The sequence below is a fragment of the Bufo bufo genome, chromosome 6, assembly GCF_905171765.1.
Source record: "Bufo bufo chromosome 6, aBufBuf1.1, whole genome shotgun sequence".
Classification (NCBI taxonomy): domain Eukaryota; kingdom Metazoa; phylum Chordata; class Amphibia; order Anura; family Bufonidae; genus Bufo; species Bufo bufo.
In genome coordinates, this window is record NC_053394.1 from 206,339,990 (window position 1) to 206,359,808 (window position 19,819).

Consider the following 19,819-nt stretch of genomic DNA (forward strand, 5'->3'; position numbering starts at 1 on the left):
ACCCTCTGCAGGATTATCCAACAACCAGCCATCTCATACGCACTCCCGCCGTGCCACGCAGCGCCAGGTGGGAGGAAGACAAAGTCATCCTCGGTCCCCTCATATAGGGGGAGGGCTCCTGGGTCCCCGCTGGGCTGGAAGGGCGGCTGGGCTGGAAGGGCGCTAGTTTCTGTGCGGTGGTCAAAGAGAGCTAGGGGTATCACCACAAGTACGCTAGGTCGCTAGTATGCTAAACGCTCACTGCAGTCATCTGTTCTATGGTGGTGACAGGGCCACATGATATATATATGTGCTTTCACGTTATATGCTGTTGTCTCCCTGCTCTACTGGTTCGCCCAGGCTCTCATCTACCTCTGTCTCCTGGATCGCCCAGGCTCACACCTACCTCTGCCTCCTGGATCGCCCAGGCACGCAACTACCTCTGTCTCCTGGTTCGCCCAGGCTCATACCTACCTCTGCCTCCTGGATCGCCCAGACTTGCAACTACCTCTGTCTCCTGGTTCGCCCAGATTCATACCTACCTCTGCCTCCTGGATCGCCCAGGCACGCAACTACCTCTGTCTCCTGGTTTGCCCAGGCTCATACCTACCTCTGCCTCCTGGATTGCCCAGGCACGCAACTACCTCTGTCTCCTGGTTCGCCCAGGCTCATACCTACCTCTGCCTCCTGGATCGCCCAGGCTCACACCTACCTCTGTCTCCTGGACTGCCCAGGCTCATACCAACCTCTGTCTTCTGGACCGCCCAGGCTCATACCTACCTCTGTCTCCTGGTTCACCTAGGCCTGTCATCCTCCCCAGTTATGTTCTCTTTCCCTTCCGAACTTTATGGATTTGTCCTCTCAGGAACGTGTTCTGACCGTTCACTTGTACGACATTTGGACCAAGGTCAGGTGACCCAAGACATCAGTACAGGTACTCAGACCGACACAAGCCTTCTCGCAGGCACCGGTCGTACTACGTTCCGGTCACATATAGTTATTGCATATTTTTCCTGGAACAGTCTGGTTATGTATTCCCCTGAATCACTCAGGTTTAGGTATTGGCCTGAATCACTCAGGCTTCTGTATTTTCCCTGGTCTCTCAGTGGGTAGGTAGTGGCCAGGTCCACCCAGGTTCAGGGTAATGCCCGACGCACCCAGGGTCCGTCATCTTCATGAAAGTTGTAGGTAAGCGCCTGATTCGCTCAGGATTCCATGTTGCCTGAACCGCTCAGGATTCAATGTATTTTCCTGAATCGCTCAGGTTCCGTGCATCTGCCTGGAACGCTCGGGGGTTTCTCAGCAGGGTCCGGCTGGTTCCTGGTTACCCGGTTCGTGTCCTGCATGTCTGGATTTCTGTTTCCCGCAGGTCTTGTTGCATGCAGCGCGACTTCGGGCCGTGATTCTGGCAGTTCAGGGTCATCCAGCAGTTGGCCATGACGCCCAGGCTGCATCCTGGTTCTCCATCTCTTCATTCCAGTGCCACCAAATCGCACCTCTCTCCGGGTCTCGTACCAACGCAAGCTTATTTTCAGGTAAGCAGGGCCTCAGGCCACCGGAATTTCGATCCATCCTCAATTGTGTCGCACGGCTTCTCCGTGTCCGGTCATTCCACGGTGCCAGGTTTCAGGTAAGGTCCAGCCGTGTGGCGGCTTTACGCTCCTCCGCAGCTCAGAGCCTTCCTTCATTCATCACGAGCCTCCATTCCTAGGTCTTCAGTATCGCCGGAGAGTTGGCAGCGCTGTCCGTGGATTCGTGTAGGTTGCGATCCTTTTCATACCATGGTCATTCCTGTTTCCTTTCTGCTCTCGCCCGGTCACTCGGCCACCGCTTAAAAAATAAAAAAATAAAAAAAAAATAAATAAATAAATAAAATAGAATAAAAATTTTAAAAAAAGGGAATATATATATATATATATATATTTTGTTTTGTTTTTCGGGGGGGGGGGGGGGGGGGGTCTTTTCTGACGCACTCAGGTTGTGTTTTCTCCTGAATATCTCAGGGCGTATTTTCCTGAATCTCAGGTTTTCATATATTTCCATGATTAGCTCAAATTTTCACGTATTTCCACGATTCACCCAGATCTCATTTCCCTGAATTGTTCGGGTTTTATGTATTTCCCTGAATCGCTCAGGTTTTATGTATTTACCTGAATCGCTCAGGTTTCATGTTTTCTCTGAATCACCCAGGTTTTATGTATTTACCCGTATCACTCAGGTTTTACGTATTTTCCCTGAAATCACTCAGGTCATGTATTTTCCTGAATCGCTCAGGTTTATGTATTTCCCTGAATCGCTCAGGTTTCATGTTTTCTCTGAATCGCCCAGGTTTTATGTATTTACCCGTATCACTCAGGTTTTACGTATTTTCCCTGAAATCACTCAGGTCATGTATTTTCCTGAATCGCTCAGGTTTATGTATTTCCCTGAATCGCTCAGGTTTGTATTTTCCTGTCTCTTTCGGGTTGATGGTATTTCCAGGTTGTATGTATTTTCCTGATTCACTCAGGTCACGTATTTCCCTGAATCGCTCAGGTCTTATTTCCCACAGGTTGTACGCATTTGCCTGAATCGCTCAGGTCTTATTTCCCACAGGTTGTACGCATTTGCCTGGATCGCTCAGGTCTTATTCCCCACAGGTTGTACGCATTTGCCTGAATCGGTCAGGATCCAATATATTTGCCTGAAACGCTCAGGGGTTTTCCCATACCATCAGGAAGCTACCAAGCCGGCGTCAAGGTTTCCAAAGTTTTTCCAGGTCCCACCCGCAAGGTGGCTTGGACGATGTCTCCTACACCCTGTCGTTCATAGCCCACTGTCACCGCAAATCTCAGGCTGTCAGTTAACACCATCCTTCGCCATGCTTCATAATCCAAATGGAGGTTCCATTTCTTCAGTGCAGGCAGTCAAGGCGGCCCTTAGGGGGATCCAGAGGTGCGGGGATGCCCCTACCGCCCGTAGAAAGCCTGTCTCCAGCGAGATGTTTAGGAGACTGTCGTCGGCGCTGGATAGACATCCTTTTGGGAACTCTCCTAGTTTGGTTATTAAGGCAGCCATGTACCTCGGGTTTTTATGGGTTCCTTAGGCCAGGTGAGTTCACCAGCACCTCCCCTAAATGTCAGGGATTGCAGGTGCGGCAATTGTCCTGGGTCCATGACCCTTTTGTCCTCTGGCTCCCTTCCATGAAATCCAATCAGCATGGGCCTCCCTCGGAGGTCAGGTTCTTCAAAACTTCGAACGATTGGTGCCCGGTCATGGTCCTCCGTCAATTGGTAGCCCTGTTGCAAGATGCCCCCCTAGATGGCCCGCTGCTTCCTTGGCATGGGAGTTTCCTGACTTTAATCCAGTTCGTGTCCCACATCAGAACGCTAGCTTCAGGTCTCGGTTACAACCCGCCGGCCACCACAGGACACTCGCACCGAATTGGGGCCACGTCCTCAGCATCAAAAAATGGGGTCCCGGCGCACGTGATCAAATGCATGGATCGCTGGCGTTCTTCTTGCTTCACGAGGTACATCCCAAACCCAAACGTAGAGATTTCCCAGGCTTTCTGTAACCTTGCTCTCGGAGAGGAATTAAATGTTTTGGACACTACTCTGCTCTCCTCGTCTATTTTTGCCCACTGCTAGGCTTACCCTCGCTCCTGGCTCCCGGCACAACACAGCCAGCTTAGGTCAGGGGAAGCGCTTTCCCCTCATCATAGCCCTAAGCCTCTCGCATAAGTGGAAGGCTGAAAAGTCAGCCTGAATTTGTGGGAGGGGCATCTTACCTTCTTAAGCTCCAGCCCCCAGCTCCTCAGGGTGCTTCTGGTCATACCCACCCACCCCCCCTGTTCTCAAACACTCCCTTTAGGGTACGCCCACTGCTAGGCTTACCCTTGCACCTGGTTCCCGGCACAACACAGCCAGCTTAGGTCAGGGGAAGCGCTTCCCCCTCATCATAGCCCTAAGCCTCTCCCATAAATCATAATATTGAGCTAAAAAAAAAATATACAAAAAATTTACCGCTTCCTGTCCTCCACCACCAACTTCCTCCTCTCCAGTGGTCTCTGGGCCGGGAGGCCTCTCCTCCGCAGATGATGACTGTGAAATAAAAAAATTAAATATTTATAATGCGTTCATAATGTTATAATGCAGAATGCTTCCAATTTTTTTTTACCGTATCCTGTCTACGTCGACGTCTTGGAGGAGAGGTCCTGGCCTCAGTAGAAGATGATGAGCCTGTAGAAAAAAAATTATATTAAATTAGATTATTATTATTAAATATTATTAATACAAAAAACCCACACAAATAATACTTACTTGACATTATTTTAGAAATTTTTGCAAATTAATTTCAGGTCTGGCTGGCTTGTTTGGGTGTCCAAGTTCATTCTTGCTGGCACGGCAATTCTTTTGTTTTGTTTTCTTCGGAAATTTTTTTTTCTTTCTATAATTTTTTGGACTACATAAGAAAAAAAAAATAGGAGAGTTATTGTAGGAGTACTACCCCTAGCATCCACTATGTACTTGCACCACATGCATTGCCTACGCAAAACTACATAGGCACTGCATGTGGTGTAAGTACATAGTGGATGCTAGGGGTGTTAGTCAACAGAACTACTACCCCTAGCATCCACTATGTACTTGCACCACATGCATTGCCTACGCAAAACTACATAGGCACTGCATGTGGTGCAAGTACATAGTGGATGCTAGGGGTGGTAGTCAACAGGACTACTACCCCTAGCATCCACTATGTACTTGCACCACATGCATTGCCTATGCAAAACTACATAGGCACTGCATGTGGTGCAAGTGTAGTGGATGCTAGGGGTGGTATTCAACAGGACTACTACCCCTAGCATCCACTATGTACTTGCACCACATGCATTGCCTATGCAAAAATACATAGGCACTGCATGTGGTGCAAGTACATAGTGGATGCTAGGGGTGGTAGTCAACAGGACTACTACCCCTAGCATCCACTATGTACTTGCACCACATGCATTGCCTATGCAAAACTACATAGGCACTGCATGTGGTGCAAGTACATAGTGGATGCTAGGGGTGGTAGTCATCAGGACTACTACCCCTAGCATCCCATCCACTATGTACTTGCACCACATGCAGTCCCTATGCAAAAGTACATAGGGCCCCACTGGTGATACAAGTACATAGTGGATGCTAGGAGTAGTAATCAACAAGACTACTACTCCTAGCATATCTATTTACTACAGCTCCTATGTATAAATACATAGGAGCTGCTTATATTTCTTTTCCCTGCAAAAACGAACAAAAAAACAACAACTTTCTACTCACCTCTAATGGCGTCCAGCCTTCTCCCTCGCAGGCAGGATCGAAGAGAGACAGGAAGTTGACGGCACCCACAGCTCCTCCTATTCGATTGCGCAGGCGCAGAAAGAAAAGCCGCATCCGTCGATCAGGCAAACAACTGAAATCTTTGCGACGGATCCGGCTCTAATGCATTCCTATGGAGAAAAACGCCGGATCCGTCATTCCGGCAAGTCTTCAGTTTTTTAATGGTATTCTTTTTTGCCTGATCAGTCAAAATGACTGAACTGAAGACATCCTGATGCATCCTGAACGGATTACTCTCCATTCAGAATGCATGGGGATATGACGGATCAGTTGTTTTCCGGCATAGAGCACTTTTGACGGAACTCTATGCCGGAAAACAAAAACGCAAGTGTGAAAGTACTCTTACCTTGCAGTTTGGTAATCATAAGGTAACTCGTGTAGGTGTGATATATAGACCACCTAGCCAAGTCAAAGAATTAGATGATCTACTAGTTGAGGAAATAGCTAAAATGACATTGAAGGGGGAAGTTATCATTATGGGAGACTTCAATCTTCCAGATATAAACTGGAAAACCAAAATAGCTAGTTCTGCCAGGAGTACAGATATTCTAAATTCCCTACTGGGATTATCTCTACAGCAAGTAGTTGAAGAGCCAACCCGGAAGGAGGCCATTTTAGATTTAGTATTCACAAATGGGAATTTGGTATATGATATTACTGTAGGGGAAAGCTTGGGATCTAGTGATCACCAGTCAGTGTGGTTTACTATAAGTACAGTGTCTGAGTCACACCACACAAAAACAAAAGTTTTAGATTTTAGAAAAACTGACTTTTCTAAAATTAGATTAGTGGTATACGAGTCCCTATCAGATTGGAACAGTTTCATTGGAGTCCAGGAGAAATGGGACTACTTAAAAGTGTCACTATTGAAGGCAACAGAAAATTGCATTAGGCTTGTCAGTAAAAGCAAAAAAAGGAAGAGACCACTGTGGTACTCAGCAGAAGTGGCCAAAATCATTAAAAACAAAAAAACAGCATTTAGGAATTATAAAAAAAAAATGAGGATGACAGGCAAATTTATAAGATTAGGCAGAAAGAGGCCAAACAAGTTATAAGAGCTTCTAAAGCACAGGCAGAAGAGAAATTAGCTCAGTCAGGGAAAAAAGGCGATAAGGCATTCTTCAGATACATAAATGAAAAAAGGAAACTAAAACAAGGAATTACCAAATTAAAAGCAAAAGAAGGAAGGTATATGGAAGAAGATAAAGAACTAACTGACTGCCTCAATGAATACTTCTGTTAAGTTTTTACAAAGGAAAATGAAGGAAAAGGACCTCAGTTAGGAAAGAAGACTAATGAATCTTTTGATGCATGTGTCTTTACAGAGGAAGAGGTTCTAAGTCAGCTGTCTAAAATTAATACAAATAATTCACAGGGGCCTGATGGGATACACCCAAAGCTATTAAAAGAGGTCAGCGGTGAACTAGCAAAACCATTAACTGATTTATTTAACCAATCACTGACAACAGGAGTCGTGTCAGAAGATTGGAAATTAGCAAATGTTGTGCCCATTCACAAGAAAGGTAGTAGGGAGGAATCGGACAACTATCGGCCAGTAAGCCTGACATCAATAGTGGGTAAATTAATGGAAACCATACTTAAGGAGAGGATTGTGGAACATCTAAAATCCCATGGATTGAAAGATGAAAAACAGCATGGGTTTACTTCAGGGAGTTCATGTCAAACTAATCTTATAGATTTTTTTGATTGGGTGACTAAAATAATAGATGGAGGAGGTGCAGTAGACATTGCTTATCTAGACTTTAGTAAGGCTTTTGATACTGTCCCACATAGAAGGCTTATCAATAAATTGCAGTCTTTGGGCTTGGACTCCCATATTGTTTGAATGGATTAGGCAGTGGCTGAGGGACAGGCAACAGAGGGTTGTAGTCAATGGAGTATATTCAGACCAAAGTCTTGTTACCAGTATATTCAGACCAAAGTCTTGTTACCAGTGGGGTACCTCAGGGATCTGTTCTGGGACCCATATTGTTTAATATCTTTATCAGCGAAATTGCAGAAGGCCTCGATGGTAAGGTGTATCTTTTTGCTGATGACACAAAGATTTGTAACAGGGTTGATGTTCCTGGAGGGATACACCAAATGGAAAAGGATTTAGGAAAACTAGAGCAATGGTCAAAATTTAATGTTGATAAGTGCAAGATAATGCACCTGCGGCGTAAAAAACCAAGAGCAGAATATAAAATCAGTGATACAGTCCTAACCTCAGTATCTGAGGAAAGGGATTTAGGGATCATTATTTCAGAAGACTTAAAGATAGGCAGACAATGTCATAGAGCAGCAGGAAATGCTAGCAGAATGCTTGGGTGTATAGGGAGAGGAATTACCAGTAGAAAGAGGGAGGTGCTCATGCCGCTCTACAGAGCACTAGTGAGACCTCATTTGGAGTATTGTGCTCAGTACTGGAGACCATATCTCAAGAAGGATATTGATACTTTGGAGAGAGTTCAGAGAAGAGCTACTAAACTGGTACATGGATTGCAGGATAAAACTTACCAGGAAAGATTAAAGGACCTTAACTTGTATAGCTTGGAAGAAAGACGAGACAGAGGGGATATGATAGAAACTTTTAAATACATAAAGGGAATCAACAAGGTAAAAGAGGAGAGAATATTTAAAAGAAGAAAAACTGCTACAAGAATACATAGTTTTAAATTAGAGGGGCAAAGGTTTAAAAGTAATATCAGGAAGTATTACTTTACTGAGAGAGTAGTGGATGCATGGAATAGCCTTCCTGCAGAAGTGGTAGCTGCAAATACAGTGAAGGAGTTTAAGCATGCATGGGATAGGCATAAGGCCATCCTTCATATAAGATAGGGCCAGGGGCTATCCATAATATTCAGTATATTAGGCAGACTAGATGGGCCAAATTGTTCTTATCTGCCGACACATTCTATGTTTCTATGTTTGATAAGACGTGTGCTGATGTCTTGCTGTGATTAGAATCTAGTGTAGCAGGACGTGGTCAGAGGTGGGAGAACGGAGCCTCTAGGAGCAGGGGTAATGCCCCCCCTGCACCTAGAGGCTAATTAGCATATTATAAAAGTTATATTTCTGAAGTAACAGGGGCATAGATAAAAGTAGGAATAGGCTAGTTCGGTTCAGCTGACTTTAGCAGATCGCTAATGTCAGCTAGTTTAGGGTACTTTCACACTTGCAGCAGAGGAATCCGGCCGGATCCTTCAAAACGTATGCCAACTGATGGCATTTGTAAGACTGATCCGGATCCTGATCCATCTTGCAAATGCATTGAAATTCCGGATCTGTCTTTTCGGTGCCATCTGGAAAAACGGATCCGGCATTTCTTTTTTTTTTTACTTTTTTTTTCAGTCTGCGCATGCATGATGGATCCGACATTGCGGCATTTTGAATGCTGGATCCGGCACTAATACATTCCTTTGGAAAAAAGTGCCGGATTCTGCATTCCGGCAAGTGTTCCGGATTTTTGTCTGGAGATAAAACCGTAGCATGCTGCGGTATTATCTCCGTCCTGAACAGTCAAAAAGACTGAACTGAAGACATCCTAATGCATCCTGAACAGATTGCACTCCATTCAGAATGCATGGGGATAGAACTGATCAGTTACTTTCCAGTATAGAGCCCCTAGGACGGAAAAGAAAAACACTAGTGTGAAAGTACCCTTAATAGGGTTAATTCTGTTGACAGAAACCCCTTTAACTATTATTTATAAAAAATGTTCTAATCACTGCTGTAATTATTGTAATTAAGTGTTAATAATGTATTCACTGTCCTTCATTTGCACACCCCACCCTGCTTGGTGGGTAGAACTCCTGCCAAAATAAGCCTTTTTAAACTGTGTATACTTACCTTTCTTGTATTACATTTCTTGATCTGAAGAAGAGGCCGTTCTGGCCCTGAACTTGTGATCTGTAGAAACATTTAATGAATGAATAAAAGTTTATACACAACTCCAAGCCTGGACCTTCCTGGTTGCGTCGCTGCTGACCCAAATTCTTCAACATTCTTCAACCTGGCACCGTTTGTCCTGAGGGGAGCAGCTTGCCTGCACCAGCTAGTATAATTCAACGCACATTCAGGTGTTCCACTCCAAGCGCAACCCATCCAGATGAGCCTTTCAATCAGGAGATTTAAACGACCTGTAAAACAATCCCACGGATGACCGCTGCTCTCCTTCTGCTTCTTTTTCAGGCATCAAAGTTTTTGCTGACGTGCACCGAGGCACGCGTGCATACGTACATCAATATGCGCAGTGGCACTTGGGGAACGGGTGATTTAGAAATCTGCATTGTATACAGTACAGACCAAAAGTTTGGACACACCTTCTCATTCAAAGAGTTTTCTTTATTTTCATTACTATGAAAATTGTAGATTCACTCTGAAGGCATCAAAACTATGAATTAACACATGTAGAATTATAAACATAAAAAACAAGTGTGAAACAACTGAAAATATGTCATATTCTAGGTTCTTCAAAGTAGCCACCTTTTGCTTTGATTACTGCTTTGCACACTCTTGGCATTCTCTTGATGAGCTTCAAGAGGTAGTCCCCTGAAATGGTTTTCACTTCACAGGTGTGCCCTGTCAGGTTTAATAAGTGGGATTTCTTGCCTTATAAATGGGGTTGGGACCATCAGTGGCGTTGAGGAGAAGTCAGGTGGATACACAGCTGATAGTCCTACTGAATAGACTGTTAGAATTGGTATTATGGCAAGAAAAAAGCAGCTAAGTAAAGAAAAACGAGTGGCCATCATTACTTTAAGAAAAGAAGGTCAGTCAGTCAGCCGAAAAATTGGGAAAACTTTGAAAGTAAGGGCTATTTGACCATGAAGGAGAGTGATGGGGTGCTGCGCCAGATGACCTGGCCTCCACAGTCACCGGACCTGAACCCAATCGAGATGGTTTGGGGTGAGCTGGACCGCAGAGTGAAGGCAAAAGGGCCAACAAGTGCTAAGCATCTCTGGGAACTCCTTCAAGACTGTTGGAAGACCATTTCAGGGGACTACCTCTTGAAGCTCATCAAGAGAATGCCAAGAGTGTGCAAAGCAGTAATCAAAGCAAAAGGTGTCTACTTTGAAGAACCTAGAATATGACATATTTTCAGTTGTTTCACACTTGTTTGTTATGTATATAATTCCACATGTGTTAATTCATAGTTTTGATGCCTTCATAGTCATGAAAATAAAGAAAACTCTTTGAATGAGAAGGTGTGTCCAAACTTTTGGTCTGTACTGTATATTCTTAGTTTACTCCTCCCCCAGGTATTTTATATAATCATCGATTACTGAACATTTTATGTACTGTACACAGATATGTAACACATTTTTTGTTTAGAATAATGTACATTATTTTGTATATGTGTGTGTACGTATATATATATATTAGTTTTTTACCTTTTATCTGGTGTTTATCATGTACGAATTGAAATACTGTATATATATATATGGGGATATGATACAATGATGTTGGATTAATTGGATGTTACTGTTTAGCTATTTGAATACTTCAGAGTAACTTTGCTTTAGAAAGGTCCCGTGAGAGGACTGAAACGTCATATAGATGTGGGTGAATAAAGTTCACATGGCTTACAAATAGTCTAAAAAGGGCAATAAATGACAAAAACGGATCCTTTAAAATATAGTATAGTATAGTATAGAGTATAAAAAACTAATAAATTATGCAAGGGGGTAATAAAATCAGCTAAAATACACAATGACATACAGGTGGCCAAAGAAAGTAAGACCAACCACAAAAAGTTCTTCATGTTTTTTTTTAGCTCTGCATATACAAAAGGAGAGACAGCATTTAATGAGGGTGGTGCCACTGGTGTGAATTACTCAAATAACATATTTGTTGTCTGGGTTTAGAGCTTAACCCGGACATAATCCCTTCTTCACTCATTCAGCATGAATGAATGGAGCATCCAAGAATTTCAAGGTCCTCTTTTGTTTACATTCTCACACTGCTAGGCACAGGCTTCCACCTGCAGTGATCCCGGTGACGTCAAATGGGCGGTCTACAGCACTGTCCTAGCCTGTTTTACAAATCTGGTCTGTTTTACAAATCGCCTGCCTCTACATAACTTTGGTGCATCCAGCGCCGATTCTAAATGTAAGACAGAAAAGAAAGGCATGTATGGAGAACAACACTGAAAAATCTGGCATGGAACAGTGGACTGAACCTATAGAGAGTATGCAAGAAAGCACAGAAATACATGGAAAAACGCAAATGGTTTTCAGTAACATAATGTGAACAGACACCAATAAAAATAATCATAGAAAATAATGACATAATTAATAAAAAATAAGCCAAATCCTTTTTAAGGTTTAAGCCATTTAGATAACGGCTGTCCATAGTCAGTTTTCAAAAGGCTGTGTGGAAGGCAGGGAAAAAATATACTTTATTAAACACATTTGCCTGCTTTTCTTTAAATTGTAAGCCATGCCCTGTGAGCCCTGCTCTACCCTGCAGCCGAGTTCGTCCATGGCTGCACGCAACATGGAAGAGCTTGAGAGCAAGCTCATCCATGCCTGTAGTGTAGCTGCACCTGCGCTGTTCTTCCTACTCTGTAAGAGCAGCGACTGTGTAGTCTGCTTCTGTCAGTGGCCTGCTCCCCGCTCCAGTTCTGATAGGAATCAACTACCGTACTTGTTCCAGCTCTACAAACAGCTGATTCCTGTCAGAGTTGCAGAGGGGATCCTAGTAGAAGCACACGTACAGTACAGACCAAAAGTTTGGACACACCTTCTCATTCAAAGAGTTTTCTTTATTTTCATGACTATGAAGGCATCAAAACTATGAATTAACACATGTGGAATTATATACATAACAAACAAGTGTGAAACAACTGAAAATATGTCATATTCTAGGTTCTTCAAAGTAGACACCTTTTGCTTTGATTACTGCTTTGCACACTCTTGGCATTCTCTTGATGAGCTTCAAGAGTTAGTCCCCTGAAATGGTCTACCAACAGTCTTGAAGGAGTTCCCAGAGATGCTTAGCACTTGTTGGCCCTTTTGCCTTCACTCTGCGGTCCAGCTCACCCCAAACCATCTCGATTGGGTTCAGGTCCGGTGACTGTGGAGGCCAGGTCATCTGGCGCAGCACCCCATCACTCTCCTTCATAGTCAAATAGCCCTTACTTTCAAAGTTTTCTCAATTTTTCAGCTGACTGACTGACCTTCATTTCTTAAAGTAATGATGGCCACTCATTTTTCTTTACTTAGCTGCTTTTTTCTTGCCATAATACCAATTCTAACAGTCTATTCAGTAGGACTATCAGCTGTGTATCCACCTGACTTCTATTCAACGCAACTGATGGTCCCAACCCCATTTATAAGGCAAGAAATCCCACTTATTAAACCTGACAGGGCACACCTGTGAAGTGAAAACCATTTCAGGGGACTACCTCTTGAATCTCATCAAGAGAATGCCAAGAGTGTGCAAAGCAGTAATCAAAGCAAAAGGTGGCTACTTTGAAGAACCTAGAATATGACATATTTTCAGTTGTTTCACACTTGTTTGTTATGTATATAATTCCACATGTGTTAATTCATAGTTTTGATGCCTTCAGTGTGAATCTACAATTTTCATAGTCATGAAAATAAAGAAAACTCTTTGAATGAGAAGGTGTGTCCAAACTTTTGGTCTGTACTGTATGTGTGTGTATATATTATGTATGTTTATATGTATGTATACACTCACCTAAAGAATTATTAGGAACACCATACTAATACATTGTTGGACCCCCTTTTGCCTTCAGAACTGCCTTAATTCTACGTGGCAAGGTGCTGATAGCATTCTTTAGAAATGTTGGCCCATATTGATAGGATAGCATCTTGCAGTTGATGGGGATTTGAGGGATGCACATCCAGGACACGAAGCTCCCGTTCCACCACATCCCAAAGATGCTCTATTGGGTTGAGATCTGGTAACTGTGGGGGCCATTTTAGTACAGTGAACTCATTGTCATCTTCAAGAAACCAATTTGAAATGATTCGAGCTTTGTGACATGGTGCATTATCCTGCTGGAAGTAGCCATCAGAGGATGGATACATGTTCTCATTATGTTTACGCCAAATTCGGCCATTTGAATGTCTCAACAGAAATCGAGACTCATCAGACCAGGCAACATTTTTCCAGTCTTCAACAGTCCAATTTTGGTGAGCTCGTGCAAATTGTAGCCTCTTTTTCCTATTTGTAGTGGAGATGAGTGGTACCCGGTGGGGTCTTCTGCTGTTGTAGCCCATCCGCCTCAAGGTTGTGCGTGTTGTGGCTTCACGAATGCTTTGCTGCATACCTCGGTTGTAACGAGTGGTTATTTCAGTCAATGTTGCTCTTCTATCAGCTTGAATCAGTCGGCCCATTCTCCTCTGACCTCTAGCATCCATAAGGCATTTTTGCCCACAGGACTGCCGCATACTGGATGTTTTTCCCTTTTTACACCATTCTTTGTAAACCCTAGAAATGGTTGTGCGTGAAAATCCCAGTAACTGAGCAGATTGTGAAATACTCAGACCGGCCCGTCTGGCACCAACAACCATGCCACGCTCTAAATTGCTTAAATCACCTTTCTATCCCATTCTGACATTCAGTTTGGAGTTTTGGAGATTGTCTTGACCAGAACCACACCCCTAAATGCATTGAAGCAACTGCCATGTGATTGGTTGACTAGGTCAGTGTTTCCCAACCAGTGTGCCTCCAGCTGTTGCAAAACTACAACTCCCAGCATGCCCGGATAGCCTTTGGCTATGCGGGCATGCTGGGAGGTGTAGTTTTGCAACAGCTGGAGGCACACTGGTTGGGAAACACTGGACTAGGTAATTGCATTAATGAGAAATAGAACAGGTGTTCCTAATAATTCTTTAGGTGAGTGTATATATGTGTGTGTGTGTAGTTATCTATCCACACTGAACAAAAATATAAATGCAACACTGAGTTTTGCTCCCATTTTGCCTGAGCTGAACTCAAAGATCTGAAACATTTTCTACACACACAAAAGACCCATTACTTTCAAATATTGTTCAAAAATCTGTCAAAATCTGTGTTAGTGAGTAGAGTTGAGCGAACACCTGGATGTTCGGGTTCGAGAAGTTCGGCCGAACTTCCCGGAAATGTTCGGGTTCGGGATCCGAACCCGACCCGAACTTCGTCCCGAAACCAAACCCCATTGAAGTCAATGGGGACCCGAACTTTTCGGCACTAAAAAGGCTGTAAAACAGCCCAGGAAAGAGCTAGAGGGCTGCAAAAGGCAGCAACATGTAGGTAAATCCCCTGCAAACAAATGTGGATAGGGAAATGAATAAAAAAAAAAATTAACCAATATCAATTGGACAGAGGTCCCATAGCAAAGAATCGGGCTTCACGTCAGCAGAGAATCAGTCTCTTCATGCCATAGCAGAGAATCTGGCTTCATGTCAGCAGAGAATCAGTCTCTTCATGCCATAGCAGAGAATCTGGCTTCATGTCAGCAGAGAATCAGTCTTCATGTCATAGCAGAGAATCAGGCTTCACGTCACCCACCACTGGAACAGGCCACTGTCACATATTTAGGCCCCGGCACCCAGACAGAGGAGAGAGGTCCAGTAACAGAGAATCTGGCTTCATGTCAGCACAGAATCAGTCTTCATGTCATAGCAGAGAATCAGGCTTCACGTCACCCACCACTGGAAGAGGCCACTGTCACACATTTAGGCCCTGGCACCCAGACAGAGGAGAGAGGTCCCGTAACAGAGAATCTGGCTTCATGTCAGCACAGAATCAGTCTTCATGTCATAGCAGAGAATCAGGCTTCACGTCACCCACCACTGGAAGAGGCCACTGTCACTCATTTAGGCCCTGGCACCCAGACAGAGGAGAGAGGTCCCGTAACAGAGAATCTGGCTTCATGTCAGCACAGAATCAGTCTTCATGTCATAGCAGAGAATCAGGCTTCACGTCACCCACCACTGGAAGAGGCCACTGTCACATATTTAGGCCCCGGCACCCAGACAGAGGAGAGAGGTCCCGTAACAGAGAATCTGGCTTCATGTCAGCACAGAATCAGTCTTCATGTCATAGCAGAGAATCAGGCTTCACGTCACCCACCACTGGAAGAGGCCACTGTCACACATTTAGGCCCTGGCACCCAGACAGAGGAGAGAGGTCCCGTAACAGAGAATCTGGCTTCATGTCAGCACAGAATCAGTCTTCATGTCATAGCAGAGAATCAGGCTTCACGTCAGCCACCACTGGAACAGGCCACTGTCACACATTTAGGCCCTGGCACCCAGACAGAGGAGAGAGGTCCCGTAATAGAGAATCTGGCTTCATGTCAGCACAGAATCAGTCTTCATGTCATAGCAGAGAATCAGGCTTCACGTCACCCACCACTGGAACAGGCCACTGTCACATATTTAGGCCCCGGCACCCAGACAGAGGAGAGAGGTCCCGTAACAGAGAATCTGGCTTCATGTCAGCACAGAATCAGTCTTCACGTCATAGCAGAGAATCAGGCTTCACGTCACCCACCACTGGAAGAGGCCACTGTCACACATTTAGGCCCTGGCACCCAGACAGAGGAGAGAGGTCCCGTAACAGAGAATCTGACTTCATGTCAGCACAGAATCAGTCTTCATGTCATAGCAGAGAATCAGGCTTCACGTCACCCACCACTGGAACAGGCCACTGTCACACATTTAGGCCCTGGCACCCAGACAGAGGAGAGAGGTCTCGTAACAGAGAATCTGGCTTCATGTCAGCACAGAATCAGTCTTCATGTTATAGCAGAGAATCAGGCTTCACGTCACCCACCACTGGAACAGGCCACTGTCACATATTTAGGCCCAGGCAGCCAGGCAGAGGAGAGAGGTCCCATAACAGAGAATCTGGCTTCATGTCAGCACAGAATCAGTCTTCATGTTATAGCAGAGAATTAGGATTCACGTCACCCACCACTGGAACAGGCCACTGTCACATATTTAGGCCCCGGCACCCAGACAGAGGAGAGGTTCATTCAACTTTGGGTTGCCCCGCAATATAATGGTAAAATGAAAATAAAAATAGGATTGAATGAGGAAGTGCCCTGGAGTACAATAATATATGGTTAAGGGGAGGTAGTTAATGTCTAATCTGCACAAGGGATGGACAGGTCCTGTGGGATCCATGCCTGGTTCATTTTTATGAACGTCAGCTTGTCCACATTGGCTGTAGACAGGCGGCTGCGTTTGTCTGTAATGACGCCCCCTGCCGTGCTGAATACACGTTCAGACAAAACGCTGGCCGCCGGGCAGGCCAGCACCTCCAAGGCATAAAAGGCTAGCTCTGGCCACGTGGACAATTTGGAGACCCAGAAGTTGAATGGGGCCGAACCATCAGTCAGTACGTGGAGGGGTGTGCACAGGTACTGTTCCACCATGTTAGTGAAATGTTGCCTCCTGCTAACACGTTCCGTATCAGGTGGTGGTGCAGTTAGCATGCTAACCCTGCCCTCAGAGGAGCTGGCCGTGACACAGCTGCGTTGGCAACCTCTTGCTCCTCCTCTGCCTTCGCCTTGGGCTTCCACTGGTTCCCCTGTGACATTTGGGAATGCTCTCAGTAGCGCGTCTACCAACGTGCGCTTGTACTCGCGCATCTTCCTATCACGCTCCAGTGTAGGAAGTAAGGTGGGCACATTGTCTTTGTACCGGGGATCCAGCAGGGTGGCAACCCAGTAGTCCGCACACGTTAAAATGTGGGCAACTCTGCTGTCGTTGCGCAGGCACTGCGGCATGTAGTCGCTCATGTGTGCCAGGCTGCCCAGAGGTAAGGACAAGCTGTCCTCTGTGGGAGGCGTATCGTCATCGTCCTGTGTTTCCCCCCAGCCACGCACCAGTGATGGGCCCGAGCTGCTTTGGGTGCCACCCCGCTGTGAACATGCTTCATCCTCATCCTCCTCCACCTCCTCCTCATCCTCGTCCTCCTCGTCCTCCAGTAGTGGGCCCTGTCTGGCCACATTTGTACCTGGCCTCTGCTGTTGCAAAAAAAACTCCCTCTGAGTCACTTCGAAGAGACTAGCCTGAAAGTGCTAAAAATGACCCCTCTTCCTCCTCTTCCTCCTGGGCCACCTCCTCTTTCATCATCGCCCTAAGTGTTTTCTCAAGGAGACATAGAAGTGGTATTGTAACGCTGATAACGGCGTCATCGCCACTGGCCATGTTGGTGGAGTACTCGAAACAGCGCAACAGGGCACACAGGTCTCGCATGGAGGCCCAGTCATTGGTGGTGAAGTGGTGCTGTTCCGCAGTGCGACTGACCCGTGCGTGCTGCAGCTGAAACTCCACTATGGCCTGCTGCTGCTCGCACGGTCTGTCCAGCATGTGCAAGGTGGAGTTCCACCTGGTGGGCACGTCGCATATGAGGCGGTGAGCGGGAAGGCCGAAGTTACGCTGTAGCGTAGACAGGCGAGCAGCGGCAGGGTGTGAACGCCGGAAGCGCGAACAGACGGCCCACACTTTATGCAGCAGCTCTGACATGTCGGGGTAGTTGCGAATAAACTTCTGCACCACCAAATTCATCACATGCGCCAGGCAAGGGATGTGCGTCAAACCGGCTAGTCCCAGAGCTGCAACGAGATTTCGCCCATTATCGCACACCACCAGGCCGGGCTTGAGGCTCACCGGCAGCAACCACTCGGTCTGTTGTTCTATACCCCGCCACAACTCCTGTGCGGTGTGGGGCCTGTCCCCCAAACATATGAGTTTCAGAACGGCCTGCTGACGTTTACCCCGGGCTGTGCTGAAGTTGGTGGTGAAGGTGTGTGGCTGACTGGATGAGCAGGTGGAAGAAGAGGAGGAGGAAGCTGAGTAGGAGACAGGAGGCAAAGAATGTTGCCCTGCGATCCTTGGCGGCGGAAGGACGTGCGCCAAACAGCTCTCCGCCTGGGGCCCAGCCGCCACTACATTTACCCAGTGTGCAGTTAGGGAGATATAGCGTCCCTGGCCGTGCTTACTGGTCCACGTATCTGTGGTTAGGTGGACCTTGCCACAGATGGCGTTGCGCAGTGCACACTTGATTTTATCGGACACTTGGTTGTGCAGGGAAGGCACGGCTCTCTTGGAGAAGTAGTGGCGTCTGGGAACAACATACTGTGGGACAGCAAGTGACATGAGCTGTTTGAAGCTGTCTGTGTCCACCAGCCTAAATGACAGCATTTCATAGGCCAGTAGTTTAGAAATGCTGGCATTCAGGGCCAGGGATCGAAGGTGGCTAGGTGGGAATTTACGCTTTCTCTCAAATGTTTGTGAGATGGAGAGCTGAACGCTGCCGTGTGACATGGTTGAGATGCTTGGTGACGCAGGTGGTGGTGTTGGTGGTACATCCCATGTTTGCTGGGCGGCAGGTGCCAACGTTCCTCCAGAGGCGGAGGAAGAGGCCGAGGCGGCAGCAGCAGAAGATGCCGAGGCGGCAGCAGCAGAAGAGGTAGCAGGGGGAGCCTGAGTGACTTCCTTGTTTTTAAGGTGTTTACTCCACTGCAGTTCATGCTTTGCATGCAGGTGCCTGGTCATGCAGGTTGTGCTAAGGTTCAGAACGTTAATGCCTCGCTTCAGGCTCTGATGGCACAGCGTGCAAACCACTTGGGTCTTGTCGTCAGCACATTGTTTGAAGAAGTGCCCTGCCAGGGAACTCCTTGAAGCTGCCTTTGGGGTGCTCGGTCCCAGATGGCGGCGGTCAGTAGCAGGCGGAGTCTCTTGACAGCGGGTGTTCTGATTTTGCCCACTGCTCCCTCTTTTGCTACGCTGTTGGCTCGGTCTCACCACTGCCTCTTCCTCCGAACTGTGAAAGTGAGTGGCACGACCTTCATTCCATGTGGGGTCTAGGACCTCATTGTCCCCTGCATCGTCTTCCACCCAGTCTTGATCCCTGACCTCCTGTTCAGTTTGCACACTGCAGAAAGACGCAGCAGTTGGCACTTGTGTTTCTTCATCATCAGAGACGTGCTGAGGTGGTATTCCCATGTCCTCATCATCAGGAAACATAAGTGGTTGTGCGTTAGTGCATTCTATCTCTTCCACCCCTGGGGAAGGGCTAGGTGGATGCCCTTGGGAAACCCTGGCAGCAGAGTCTTCAAACAGCATAAGAGACTGCTGCATAACTTGAGGCTCAGACAGTTTCCCTGATATGCATGGGGGTGATGTGACAGACTGATGGGTGGCTGTGGCAGAACGGCCACGTCCTCTCCCAGCACCAGAGGGTCCACTAACACCACCAAGACCATGTCCACGTCCGCGTCCCTTACTAGATGTTTTCCTCATTGTTACCGTTCACCACAATAAGAAAAATATTATTCGGGCCAATGTATTGAATTAAAATTCAGGCCTTTTTTTACAGACACCTAACACTGTCTGGCTATCTATTTAGGTACCGTATTACACTAATACAGGCACACCAGTAATGACAGATTTAGCTGAATACAGTGGCGTACCGCCCATAGAGGCAGACCACGCCATCGCTATGGGGCCCGT